Below are 13,998 nucleotides of genomic sequence, written 5' to 3' on the forward strand. Positions count from 1 at the left end.
AGAAACAATGGTGTTTGGGGCTCACCATATGTCATTTCCCTGTACTGAACTTTTATCATTGAACTGTGCTATATCCCTTTTTTCATTCTATGTCAAATTTAAATGTCAAAAGAGGTGTACATTTCTGTCTTCTGAGGAGACAGCAGTTGAGCTTTGTTCTTGTCAGAAACAGAAAAAAGCAATGAATTCAGCAATGATAATAATCAGCAATAATTATATAATTATGAGCTGCGTGTTTTCATTATCTCTTTACCAACCTCTAAACCATGCAGAAAATAACCTGAGTACAAGTCATTTAATACCCAGAGGTGCTGTAATATATCTCTTTAATACCTCTCCACTTTTGGGGGGGATTTAACAATGAGATTACAGAAATTAATGCAAGCCATGTATTTGTTCTGTCTGCTTTATATTGCATTTCAGATTAAGCAGTTGAAAATATTATCTAAACCTTACAGACAGTATGGACAACCCCGAAGAGCAACTCGACATGGAAAGTCTACGTCAATGTTAGTGTGATTTCTTTTTCCTATTATGTCTTTTCAGATATTACCTCTTACGTGGTGTATAATGTATAATCGTTTATGAATGTAAATGGTGTGTAAAGTTTCATAGATCAAAGTGATTATTAAATGGAGTTGTCTCCCAAAAGAAAGAACAGATTTTGAACTGTCTGAATCGAGTCATCTGTGAATTTAATTCATACTGTACAAGCCTATCGGTTTAGCTGAATTATTGTTTCTGTCCATTTATGTATTCGTTGGCTGCTAGTGAACAGCTCCTCCTTTTTTAACAGTTCCAAGTCTTTAGTTGAGGCCTAAATCACGTCTTAAAGATGAAAGAGTTGTTTTGAGTTGTCAACATTTTTGAAAAGATGCTGTTTTCTGTGCTGCAAAAGTAAATCTACTTTTCATCCATTTTAAATAAATGAAGATTCTGACTCGGTTTGATTGGGTAATACCAATAACATTGAAACGGTTCTTATGACCATGTATGCATGTGCTGTGGCTAAAATTCAAATATGAGTATTTGGTTTCTAGCACACACTGTAAGGGAACAATCACAACAAACTGAGCCATCTGACCAATCAAAAAGGTTTACTGGAAGAACAAATCTTCAAAAGAATAATTTAAAAAAAGGATATTTAAAAGGTATAGTTCACCCCAAAAATGACTATTACCTTACTTTTACTCTCTCTGGTGTAGTTTTAAACTTTTATAAGATTCTGTTGAATGCAAAAGAACGTATTTTGAAGAATGCTGACAGAGAAAAAGAAAGCAATACTGTGGGTGCCATTAACCAGATATTCATCAAACTACCAGAAGAAACTCAATGGAAGATGAGTAATTGTATAATATGTTTTTTTTTTTTTTTCCCAAATAACAACCGATTAAACTAATAACACAAACTCATAGAATAATCACTCACCAGCCACTTTATTAGGTACACCTTACTAGTAACTGGTTGGACCCCCTTTTGCATTCAGAACTGCCTTAATCTTTTATGGCATAGATTTAACAAGAAACTGGAAATATTCCTCAGAGATTTTGGTCCATGCAGATTTGTTGGCTGCACATTCATCTAATCTGTTGTTCCATCACATCCTAAAGATGCTCTATTAGATTGAGATCTGATGACTGTGGAAGGGCATTTGAGTACAGTGGACTCATTGTCATGTTCAAGAAACCAGTCTGAGATGATTACCAGTCCGGTTATCCTGCTGGAAGTAGCCATTAGAAGATAGGTTCATTGTGGTCATAAAGGGATGGACATAGGCAGCAACAATACTGTTGTAGGCTGTGGCATTGACACAATGCTTAATTGGTACTAAGAAGGCCAAAGTGTGCCAAGAAAATATCCCCCACACCATTACACCACCACCACCAGCAGCCTGAACTGTTGATACAAGGCAGAGATGCTCTTCTGCATACCTCCGTTCAGTTGTAACAAAACGTTATTTCAGTTTCTGTTGCCTTTCTATCAGATCAACCCTTGGCATTAACAAGGCATTTGTGCCCACAGAACTGTCGCTCTCTGGATATTGTACTTTTTAGACTTTTTTTACTTTTTTATTATCTGTACCCTAGAGATCCTTAGAGATGTTTGTGCGTGGAAAATCCCAGTACATCAGCAGATTCTGAAATACTCAGAGCAGCCCGTCTGGCACCAACAACCATGCCACGTTTAAAGTCACTTAAATCACCTTTCTTCCCCATTCTGATGCTCGATCTGAACTGCAGCAGATCGTCTTGACCATTTCTACATGACTAAATGCATTGAGTCGCTGCAATGTGATAGGCGGATAAGAAATTTACATTAATGAGCAGTTGGAGGTGTACCTTATAAAGTGGCCGGTGAGTGTATATGATTATGGCAGCCTGCAGTTCTTTACTATTTGGCACCACCTTGTGACTGAATAATACTAAAAATAAAAATGGTTAGTGTAGACCACATCCAGCCATTTGAAACATTTTTCTTTTTGAAAGATTTCGATTTAACAAAAAATCTGGTAAATTATTACAGCTCAGGTAAAAAATTTTTTTTTAACTGTTTAGTTTTGTAACAAATAGCTGTGTAATAAGCAGCATAATGTACATCTATTAAGGCCTTGTTCAGCAATTCACTTGTTAAGTCAAATTTTGTGTAACTTAAATTTTTTTTGTTGAAGCCTGATTATATATGAACTATATAAAATATTAAATTAATAACTTTTTTATTTTATTTAAATTTTGACATTATTTGACGACTTTTTCTCAGACATTAATCCTTATGCCTGGTTCACACAGCGCGTCAGCGTCAACACTTTCTGTTAACTTTGAACTGGTGACATCAAGTGTTGTTGAACTGAATTGTGAATCCGATGGTGCCATGTCAGCTGCGTTGCTCACTGCAAAAGTTTGGAATTTCTCAACTTTTCAAGTGTTAATTATATATAATAATTAAGGTAAATGGAGAATAAATTTAAAATGGAGGAAAAACGTATTATTGGGGTGGGCAATCACCTGTTTCTTTATGACCAATCTTTATATATAAATATACAGTGCATCCGGAAAGTATTCATAGTGCATGTTACAACCTTATTCCAAAATGGACTAAATATATTTCTTTCCTCAAAATTCTACACACAATACTTCATAATGACAATGTGAAAAAAATTTTTTTTTTTAAATTGTTGCAAATTTATTAAATCTAAAAAACCCGAAAAATCACATGTACAGAAGTATTCACAGCCTTGGCAGTGAAGCTCTAAATTGAGCTCAGGTACATTCTGTTTCCACTGATCATTCTTGACATGCTTCAGCAGCCTAATTGGAGTTCACCTGTGGTAAATTCAGTTGATTGGACCTGATTTGAAAAAGGCATACACCTGTCTATATAAGGTCACAGGGTTGACAGTGCATGTCAAAGCACAAACCAAGCATGAAGACAAAGGAATTGTCTAAAGACCTCTGAGGCAGGATTGTCTCGAGGCACAAGGCTGGAAAAAGTTACATAAACATTTCTACTGTTCTGAAGGTTCCAGTGAGCACAGTGGACTCACATGCGTAAGTGGAAGATGTTTGGAACCACCAGGACTCTTTCCTAGAGCTGGCCGGCCATCTAAGCTGAGTGATCAGGGGAGAAGCAAGACAATGACTCAAAGCACACTGCTAAAATATCAATGGAGGGGCTTCACAACAACTCGGTAAATGTCCTCGAGTGGCCCAGCCAGAGCCCAGACCTAAATTCTGTTGAACATATCTGGAGAGATCTGAAAATGGCTGTACACCGTCGCTTCCCATCCAACCTGATAGAGCTTGAAAAGTACTGCTAAGAGGAATTGGCAAAAATTCTCAGAGACAGATGTGCCAATCTTGTGGCATCATATTAAAAAAGACTTGAGGCTTTAATTGCTGCTGAACAACAAAGTATTGTGTGTAAAATTTTGAGGAAATAAATAAATTTAATCCATTTTGGAATAAGGCTGTAACATAACAAAATGTGGAGAGTGAAGTGCTATGAATACTCTTCTGATGCACTATATATACTGTGATTCACACCGAAGTGACCAGGCCTAGGAAAAAGTGGCAGAGGTGCCTTCCGTCATCGTTGATGCTAACTGTGTGTGAATTGGGCATTACTTATGAGATGTTTAATTTTGACCTTGGACTTAGTTTTGAGTCGACCTTGGATTCATTTAAATATTGCAGGTCTATTGTAATATGTATTTAATCTAATATATTGTAAATCTTCAAAATACTGGCGTGTTAACTGAATTTAGGTTAAACTCAATACTGACAAAATAAATTCTGTAGCCGTAATACTTTTAACTCCTCTTCTTAGATGCATGCAAGATGACTTGGAATCCAAACACGGCTTCTTTAGATGTGAGGTTGAAAGACGAAGCTTATGCGGAACCCCGCAGAAAACATAAACCCGCCCCACACCACCCAGAGAGGTTTCAAGTTCCAGCCCAAATCATGAGTCGGGAGGGACTGAGCAGCCGTCATTTCTTCCAGGTGGAGTGGTTCGGCAGGTGGGCTACCATAGGAATGGCCTATAAACACATCAGTAGAAAGGGAAGTGTAGAAGCTTGTACCATTGGATGTAATGAAAACTCCTGGGGTATTTTCACAAGCGCTCCCTATCCCATCTGTAAAGCTCTTCATGGAGGGCTAGAGACAATTCTGCCTGACTCCTCGCCCTTCAGAGTCGGGGTCTATTTGGACTGGCCAGCAGGAATACTGTCCTTTTACAACACCACAAACAATGAGGCCAAACTAATCCACACGTTCCATGCAAAGTTTACTAGTCCTCTCTTTCTGCTTGTCAGCATAAGTGCTGGAGTTCAGGTGCTTCCAGACAAACCTCCTCCTGTCTGTTTTCATGAGCACGACCCCTGGGGTATAATGATGGTCGAAGTGGCATGCAGCGGCTGTAGGGATTCAAAGAAGGAATCAAAGGTGGTTCCTTCTAGATCATTTAAATGTGCAATTGTTTAAATGTTAAAATTGTTGTATTTTCAAATGAAAAGCCAAAATATTAGATATCTAGTAAATGAAGTAAACCTAAATAAAACTACAATTAAATAGGCTAATAATAACCAATATGTTTTACTATATTTTATATTGTGATTTTTTGCTAAATTGTAGGCTATTACAACAGCAGAGATTTCCAAATATCATCATAATTATAATATTTAATAAATATTAACAAATATAGTTTTATAACATCAGTATTGTTGCCTTTGATTTAATCAGATACTTGTAGGTGAGTAAGATTCTGGTTATATTTTGAACACCAAATAATAAATAAACCTTTAAAGCCTCAGGATTTGGAGGCAAAATCTAAAGTGTGCACATATGGTATGCAGTACACCTTAGGCTTAAAAGGTCTAGCTACTTTTAAAGTGCAAATTGTGCTAAGCTAACATATTTACATGTTTTTTTTTTTTTTTTTTTTTTTTTTTTTTTTTTTTTTCTTCCTTTTATTGACCTCAATAACAAACATACAAAATTCAACAATTTACACAAAAGAACACAATGACAATAACAGATCAGGATAAACAATATAAACTTTAAAAAATTAAATTAAAAAAAAAAAAAAAAAAAAAAAGGGAGAAAAAATAAATAAATAAATAAAATTAAACATACATAACACAAATACAGCAAGAGGAAAGGAGGACTTATGTAACCGTGCTGTTTCCAAAATATTTATCATAAAGAGCTAAAAATCTATCACTTTTCTTATTATTAACTAATCTAAGAGATTTAATAAAAACATCAATTTCTATTAAAAAATGTGAAAAAGAAGGCTGCGAACAGGAGAATTTTTGTTTATGGATAAAATATTTTCCATACAAAATAAAAAAGTCAATAATGTAATTCTCTGATATATCAGCCCCACCTCCATAAAAACAAACGACATCCTGAAGATGAAAGGGTCTGGAAGAAGCAATGTGGTTACCTATATGGAGATATAAGTTTTTCCAAAAGTTTTTTGTACTTTCACATTGAAAAAATATGTGAATCAGCGTTTCGTCTTCACTCTTACAAAATGTGCATAAACTGTCAATCTCCAAATACTTTGCCAAAGTACCGTTTACTGGGTATATTTTATGAAGAATTTTGAAATGAACCTCTTTTGTTTTATTGGAAATGCAGTACTTATGAGGTAATAGCCAGGCTTTTTTCCAGTCTGTTGTGTCAAGGAAGGATGCCCAGTAAAATTTGCCTTTAGGAACATTATATTTTTTATTTTGAAAAATTTGTCAAATATATTTATTATTACATTTGTTGTCAAATAGACTAATTCCATTTAAAATCAGCTCTGGTTCTTTAATAACATTTTCATTAAACATTAAATGAGATTTTATAAGTTGAATTAGGCCTAACGGAATTGCTTTTTGCACAGCATTAAATTCTTTAAAAGGTAATGGAAAATTATTATTAGACATAAATTGTTCATAAGACAAAAAGTTGCCGGACTTATCAAAAATTGAGAGAATTCCAATTATATTTCGGTTAAACCATGTAGATAGAAAAATAGATTTATTTCTAATTCTAATATCAGAGTTGTTCCATAAAAAGCATTTATGTGGTGAGAAATTGTGGGAATAACACAATTTCCAGGAAAGAAGGACCTGCTGGTGAAATTTTGACAGTGCAATTGGCAATTTATTTGGTAGATAATTACATTTTAAAATAAAAGGAAGACCTCCAATTTTTGTGAAAATAGAGTTTGGAATAAAAAACCATATAGAGTTGGGGTCTTTTAAGCATCTTTTAATCCAATTTATTCTAAAAGTGTTTACTATGTCCTCAAAGTCAATCACTTCAAGTCCGCCCTCTTTTCTACTATTTGCTAGAACTGTTTTCTTAAGTTTATGGGATTTATTTTTCCAAATAAAGTTTAAAAATATTTTGTTAACTTCTTTAGCTGTAGGGATATTAACAGAGAGAGAAAGTGAGGGGTATACCAAACGAGACAAACCTTCTGCTTTAGTCAAAAGAACCCTCCCATAAAGGGAAAGGTCTCTTTGTAGCCAAAGATTAAAAATGCTTTGAGTTTTTTTAAGTCTACCAGAAAAGTTAAGCTGTTGTCTAGTGGCAAAATTTTTTGTTAAATAAATACCCAGATACTTTACAGTCTCTTTTACCAAAATACCATTTAATGAGGAATCATTAGTTTCATGAATCATCATAATTTCACATTTGGACATATTCAATTTCAATCCAGAAGCACATGAAAATTCTTCAATTATACTTATAGCCTTGGATAACTGACATTTATCTTTTAAAAATAAGGCAGTGTCATCGGCTAACTGGGAGATTTTAATTTCTCTATCAAAAATAGATATACCTTCTAAGTTACGTTCATATATAATATTTAGCGATAGCAATTCTGTTACTAAAATAAATAAAAAGGGTGAGATAGGGCAACCCTGTCTCACACCGCGGTTAATAAAAAATCTTTTAGAGGTGTTGAAGCTAATTAAAACAGAGCTACTAATATCACTATAAAGCATTTCAATAGCATTGACAAAAAAGTCACCAAAACCAAATAACTTTAAGGTCTGCAAAAGAAATCCGTGTTCAAGTGTGTCAAATGCTTTATAAAAGTCAAGGAAAAGAATCATAGCTTTAGAATGTATGAAGTCAGCATAATCCAAAAGGTCCAAAGCAAGTCTTATATTATTACTGATATGTCTACCTTTTACAAATCCAGACTGTGTCTCAGCAACCAGCTGATTAATTTTCGTTTTTAATCTGTTAGCAAAAATTAAGGCTAAAATTTTGTAATCAACAGTGAGAAGCGTGATTGGACGCCAATTATCTATTAAATTGGTGTCCTTGTCTGGTTTGGGAATAAGGCAGATAACACCTTGTTTCATTGACGTTGTCATGTCCTTTAGATCAATGCATTCATCATACATAGAAAGCAATGGGTCTTTAATTAGTTCCCAAAAGTGCATATAAAACTCGACGGTTAATCCATCATTGCCCGGGGATTTGCCTTTCTTCATGGAATAAAGAGCTACTTGAATTTCCTCCAAGGTCAAATTGGAATCACAAAAGGTTTTGAACTCAGGATCAATAACTGGAACGCAAGTTTTAATTTTATTTACATAATGATCACTACAATGTTTGTCAAAAGCAGAAGTGTAAATGTTTTGGTAAAAATCTGTAACAAAGTTAGATATTAATTTAGGATCAGTGCATTTAACACCATTGATATTGAGAGAAGTCAAAGAATTTCTCTTACAGTTCCTTTTTTCCAATGCAAAAAAATAGCTAGAGTTCGCCTCTCCCTCCTCCAGCCATTTAGCCCTGGACCTAACAAATGCACCTCTCGCAATATCTAGATAAGCTTGATTAATTTGTAGATGCAATTCCCTTAATTCTATTTTCTCTTTTTCAGACAAGTTACCTGTTAGTAAAGTATTTATTCTATTAATCTGTTCTGTTATTTTCTTATTTTTTAAATTTTTCAGTTCTTTACTTCTTTTTATTGCTATCTATCTGACTCTGTACTTAAAAAATTCCCATTTATTCTTGTACCCAATTAGCATTTTATCTAGCAATATATTCTTAATTAACTCTTTTGTATTGTTATTGAAAACGTCATCTTTTAATAGACAGTTATTAAATTTCCAATAACCACGTAACTTTGGATTCTCCTTATAACAACCTAATTTCAATATTATTTGATTGTGATCAGTGAGGGGTGCAAATGAGTGATTTACATCTTTAACAAATTGTAAGGCTGATGAAGATAATAAAAAGAAATCAATTCTAGATTTTAAAGACAAATTACTATTTGACCAAGTAAAGTCTTGCGTGTCAGGGTGAAAAAAGCGCCAAGGATCTGTAAGAGAGAGAGATGAACATATTGATAAGATGTTATTAGAATTCACATGAAGAGCTTCATTGCTTCTAGGAGGAAATCTGTCCAATGTGTTATCCAAACATTCATTAAAATCACCGCCTAACATTAGGAAAGAATCCGGGTATTTAATTTGCATTTCAATAATTTTTTGAGTAATATGAGAAAATAATGTTTTGTTAGCAGAAAAAGAATTATATCCATATAAATTACAAACAACAAATATAGAATTATCCTGCTTTAGTGCCATGATTATCCATCTACCTTCGTTAGATATTGCAGTCTCAAGAATCTGCCCCTTAAATTTATGCAAAAGGATTGAAACTCCAGCTGAGTGATTGGAGCCATGGCTAGAATAAATTAAATTTCCCCACTGATTCTTCCAGAATTTTACATCAGACTCACAAGAATGTGTTTCTTGGAGAAATATTAAATCAGATTCGCAGCTTTTACAAAATAAAAAAATTGCTTTCCTCTTTACCATATCTCGCATTCCTCTAACATTCAAAGACATAACAGAAAATGAATTAAATTTAAAATCCATAACGAATAAACAAAGAATAAATGTATAAACCAACGACTGAAGAAACTGTAGAAACCTTACCTCGAAGGGAGGAACAACAACCAACTAAGTCATAGAATAAACAAAATAACCTCTATGACAATTCTTTAGGACAAAAGAAAACATCTTTTTAAATATAACAAAATTAAAGATCTTTATATAACTCTTTATAAGGATATTCTAGACAGAGCCAAGAAAAATGTCAGAATTTAAATATGGGTAAATTAACGTTTTTTTTTTTTTTTTTTTTTTTTTAATCTTGGCATACCAGTCACAGCAAGCATTTAACATAAATTAGGAATTAAATACTTTGCAAAATCAAACTCTGGCTAAATATGAACCAGATAAATATCTGGCTAAATATCGTTTAACTCCGACCTGATCGCGGGAAAAAACGCAGAATTACCCGGGTTATTTGCCTACTTAACATCGGCATAGTCATATCTCTTCCCGTCAATTAAAGCAAAAGATCCGCGAAAGGAAGCCTTCTTTCCATCTTCTCTGGCCTTCTTTATCAAGGGCCAAAGTTTCTCTCTTGCCACTCTGTCTTCTGGACACAATGCCTCTGTAAATCGCAGCTTGTTATCGCGCAGAAAAGTACATCCTCTAGCTGACTGCCACACAATGTCTCGGAAGCGTCGAAGAGCAAACAAAATAATTATGGATCTCCACGAACCATCTTTTCTCTGCGGGCCGAGACGATGGGCGATATCCACTGCATCATCCATTCTGTCACTGATACCAGGTACCACCTTGCTCAGGATATTGATCACAACACTACGAACATCCTCTCCCGGTTTCTCTTGTACCCCGTGTAGTTTCAGTGTCCACCTCCAACTGTACCGTTTGCACACTCCCACTTCTTCTTTTAAAGTTGCGTTCACCTGTTTTAGCTCGAGAATCTCCGTGTTCACAACCTGAAGGGCTTCCTTGTGAGTGGACACTTCGGCTACAAGCTGATGCACGGTCGAGGACAAGTTTTCAATCTGTTTTGCAGTAACGGCAGTTGTTTGGTCAATTGACGCAATCTTTTCGAACATCTTGTCATATTTACCAGCAAGATCTTGAATGGCGGCCAAAATTGCAGCGGATGTGTTGTCACTATCCATGCCTTCACGTTTTGACTTTTTTGAGCTGGGTTTTATTGGGGTGTCGGGCAACGGAGTTGCTAGGACATCGCTCATTTTGGGCCGAACGTTAAACCATTCGTTCGTTGACTTTTCCCCTGTCGCTAAGTCTTGTTCATCCTCCGAAAGTGCAGGCTTCAGGGTACATTCGCTTTGATCAGGATCCATCCTTGACTTAGATGACACGTGAGCAACTTGTGCTTGCTTGTTTTTTCTTCTGCCCATAAACTCAACTCGAAGTAACGTCTTAAATTACAGTCTTAAATATATGTTTATCCATAAGTATTAATTTGTGCGTTACTGGTTGTTTTATGCTCCAACCTCAAGTTTTCCTGACGAGACTTCAGCAACACCTCCTATCTCTCCGCCATCTTGGCCGGAACCCCACATATTTACATGTAGCATTACAGGCCACAACATTTGTGATGGGGCGCCTGTTTGTTTTCCAATACTAGAGGGCGCCAAATCCTTATAAAATCCCCAGATCTCAAGCCTGAGGAAGTTTTTACAACTTTGGTCCTACAGACTATGAATATTTTAGTGAGTTTTTCTTTAAATTGGAAATTAAACACTATTTAAAAGGATATTAAAGTCAAAAACTTTGGTACAAAAATAGGTTTACACATCAATTCATTAAAATCAATTACTGGAGGGCTGCAGCTCTGCATAGTTTAGCTCCAACTACCTCCAACTCACACCTGCCTAATACTTTCTAGAAGTCTTAAACACATTGATTAGTTGGATCAGCTGTGTTTGATTAGGGTTGGAGCAAAACTGTGCAGAGCTGCGGCCCTCCAAGAATCAAGTTTGAGACCTATGTTCTAGGCTAGGTGAGATTCCGGTTATATTTTGACCACAGAACTACAAATGACCATTTAAAGCTTCAGGATTTGGAGGCAAAATAAAAAGTGTGCACATACAGTGTGCAGTACACTTTGGAATTAAAAGGTGTTGCTACTTTTTAGCACAATTTTTTCTAAGCTAATATATTTACATGTAGCGTTAGGAAGGCCACAGAATTTCTGATAGGGCGCCTGTTCATTTTCTAACGCTAGAGTAATTCTTATAAAATCCCCGGATCTCAAGACTGAGGAAGTTTTTACCTCTTTAGTCCTACAGCATACAAATATTTAAGTGAGTTTTTCTTTAAATTGGAAAGTAAACACTATTTAAAAGGCTATTAAAGTCAAACACAGTGCAACACTTTGGTACAAAGAATAGGTTTACACATAAAAAGGTGTATTGCTTGTTTCTAAAACAGGGGTGTCAAACTTAATTCCTGGAGGGCCGAAGCCCTGCACAGTTTAGTTCCAACCCTGCTCAAACACACTTACCTGTAGGTTTCAAACAAGCCTGAAGGACTCAATTTGTTTGATCAGGTGTGTTTAATTAGGGTTGGAACTAAACTGTGCAGAGCTGCGGCCCTTTTGGAACTGAGCTTGAAACCTGTGTTCTAAAACAATGTTCTCAAACTCAGTTTCTGGAGGGCTGCAGTTCTCCATAGTTTAGCTCCAACTACCTCCAACTCACACCTACTTAATACATTTACATTTTACATTTACATTTAGTCATTTAGCAGACGCTTTTATCCAAAGCGACTTACAAATGAGGACAAGGAAGCAGTTTACACAACCAAGAGCAACAATGAATAAGTGCTATAAGCAAGTTTCAGGCATACTTTCTAGTAGTCTTGAACACCTTGATTAGTTGGATAAACTGTGTTTGATTATGGTTGTAAAAAAACTGTGCAGAACTGCGGCCCTCCAGGAATCGAGTTTGAGACCTATGTTTTAGGCTAAGTGAGATTGTGGTTACATTTTGACCACCAAACTATAAATGACCATTCAAAGCTATAGGATTTGGAGGCAAAATAAAAAGTGTGCACATACAGTGTGCAGTAGACCTTGGGCCTAAAAGGTGTTGCTACTTTTAAATGCAAATTTTTCTAAGCTAACACATTTACATGTAGCATTACAAAGGCCACAAAATTTCTTATGTGGCACCTGTTCATTTTCTGACGCTAGAGTGCGCCAAATCCTTATAAAATCCCAGAATCTCAAAACTAAGGATATTTTTACCACATTGGTCCTACATACCATGAATATTTAACTGAGTTTTTCTTAAAACGGGGAAGTAAACACTATTTAAAAGGCTAATAAAGTCAAAAACTTTGGTACAAAAAATAGGTTTACTCATAAAAAAAGTATATTGCTTGTTTCTAAAACAATGGTCTCAAACTCAATTCCAGCCCTGCATAGTTTAGCTCCAACTACCTCCAACTCACACCTGCTCAAGTCTTTAGTTAGTAGTCTTTAACACCTTGATTAGTTGGATCAGCTGTGTTTGATTAGTGTTAGAGCAAAACTGTGCAGAGCTGTGGCCCTCCAGGAATCGAGTACACTGGAACAGAGTCAGTTACAAAAGTGCTTTCATGCTAAAAGTGATTTTTACATACATAAAGGGGATGTATAAAAACGAAACAACATTCTAATGGACACTTATTAAAATATTTAACACACAATGAGCAATCATAGTACAGTTAATTAATCATATCTTTTTAATTATTAAATACTGACAAATGGGTAAAACTTAGCTGATTAAGGGTGATTGGAAAATAAAGATTTAAAATTACACTTTAGTATTACCTTGGATCTGCACTACATAAATAGTCTTGTAAAATGTTATCAAATATACAATTATATAAACTATTGGCACTGAATGTAATTTTAGTTAATGGCTAATGATCTGTTAATTTTGTTAAAATATACAATAGCTCATATTTTTAAATATATGTAAATAAAATAAACAGGACACAATCTAATATATAGAAGATATAAACTAATATATTTAGTGCATTCAATTGTTTAATTATTGTATGGCAAATCATAGATTACATATTGCTGTATAACGAATTACCAAACTAAAACCCAAATCATCCATTTAATAAAAGAATGAGCCTTTATTACACTGTTGATATGCTGATGGTTTCTGAAAGAATGGGTCTTCCTCCTCCTCAAGAGAATTCAGTTTTGCTTATGCTTGTTTCTCACTGAAGGAATGTAATTATAATAGATCAGCTCACTCATTATGGACATCAGTGTGACCCTGCGAAGCAGCACTGCTCCACGGCCAGCAGGGACACTAAATTAACCAGCCTTACATATGACCGAGGTGTCATCCAGGAGACTCTGGAGCTGAGGCTTGTTATTTTAAGCCATAGAAATATGGATGCTCCCCTTGAGATGTCTGTATGTCGCCCACTAAGGAGGAAATGTTATACAGCACATCAGTCAAAGCAAAGGCCAGCAGCTTCTCCTGGGGCTCGTTCTGCTGGACAGGCCATCACATCAAACACAATCATCCTATTTACAATTACTCTCTACTTTATTATTTGGCAACAAACTGTCATTAAATTATGGCAGATTGTCCAAACTATGATTTTCT

At 35.2% G+C, this 13,998-nt stretch overlaps 1 protein-coding gene across 1 annotated transcript in view; it reads left to right on the forward strand.

Moving 5' to 3' along the window:
• tmem222b (transmembrane protein 222b) overlaps nt 1-13,998 on the forward strand; it is a 71,448-nt gene that overhangs the window by 10,112 nt on the left and 47,338 nt on the right. Inside the window, exon 3 of the mRNA XM_073931603.1 lies at nt 424-509. The gene's annotated coding sequence lies outside the window, so the exon portion shown is untranslated. The remainder of the gene's footprint in view (nt 1-423; nt 510-13,998) is intronic.

Source organism: Danio rerio, chromosome 19, assembly GCF_049306965.1.
Source record: "Danio rerio strain Tuebingen ecotype United States chromosome 19, GRCz12tu, whole genome shotgun sequence".
Classification (NCBI taxonomy): Eukaryota; Metazoa; Chordata; class Actinopteri; order Cypriniformes; family Danionidae; genus Danio; species Danio rerio.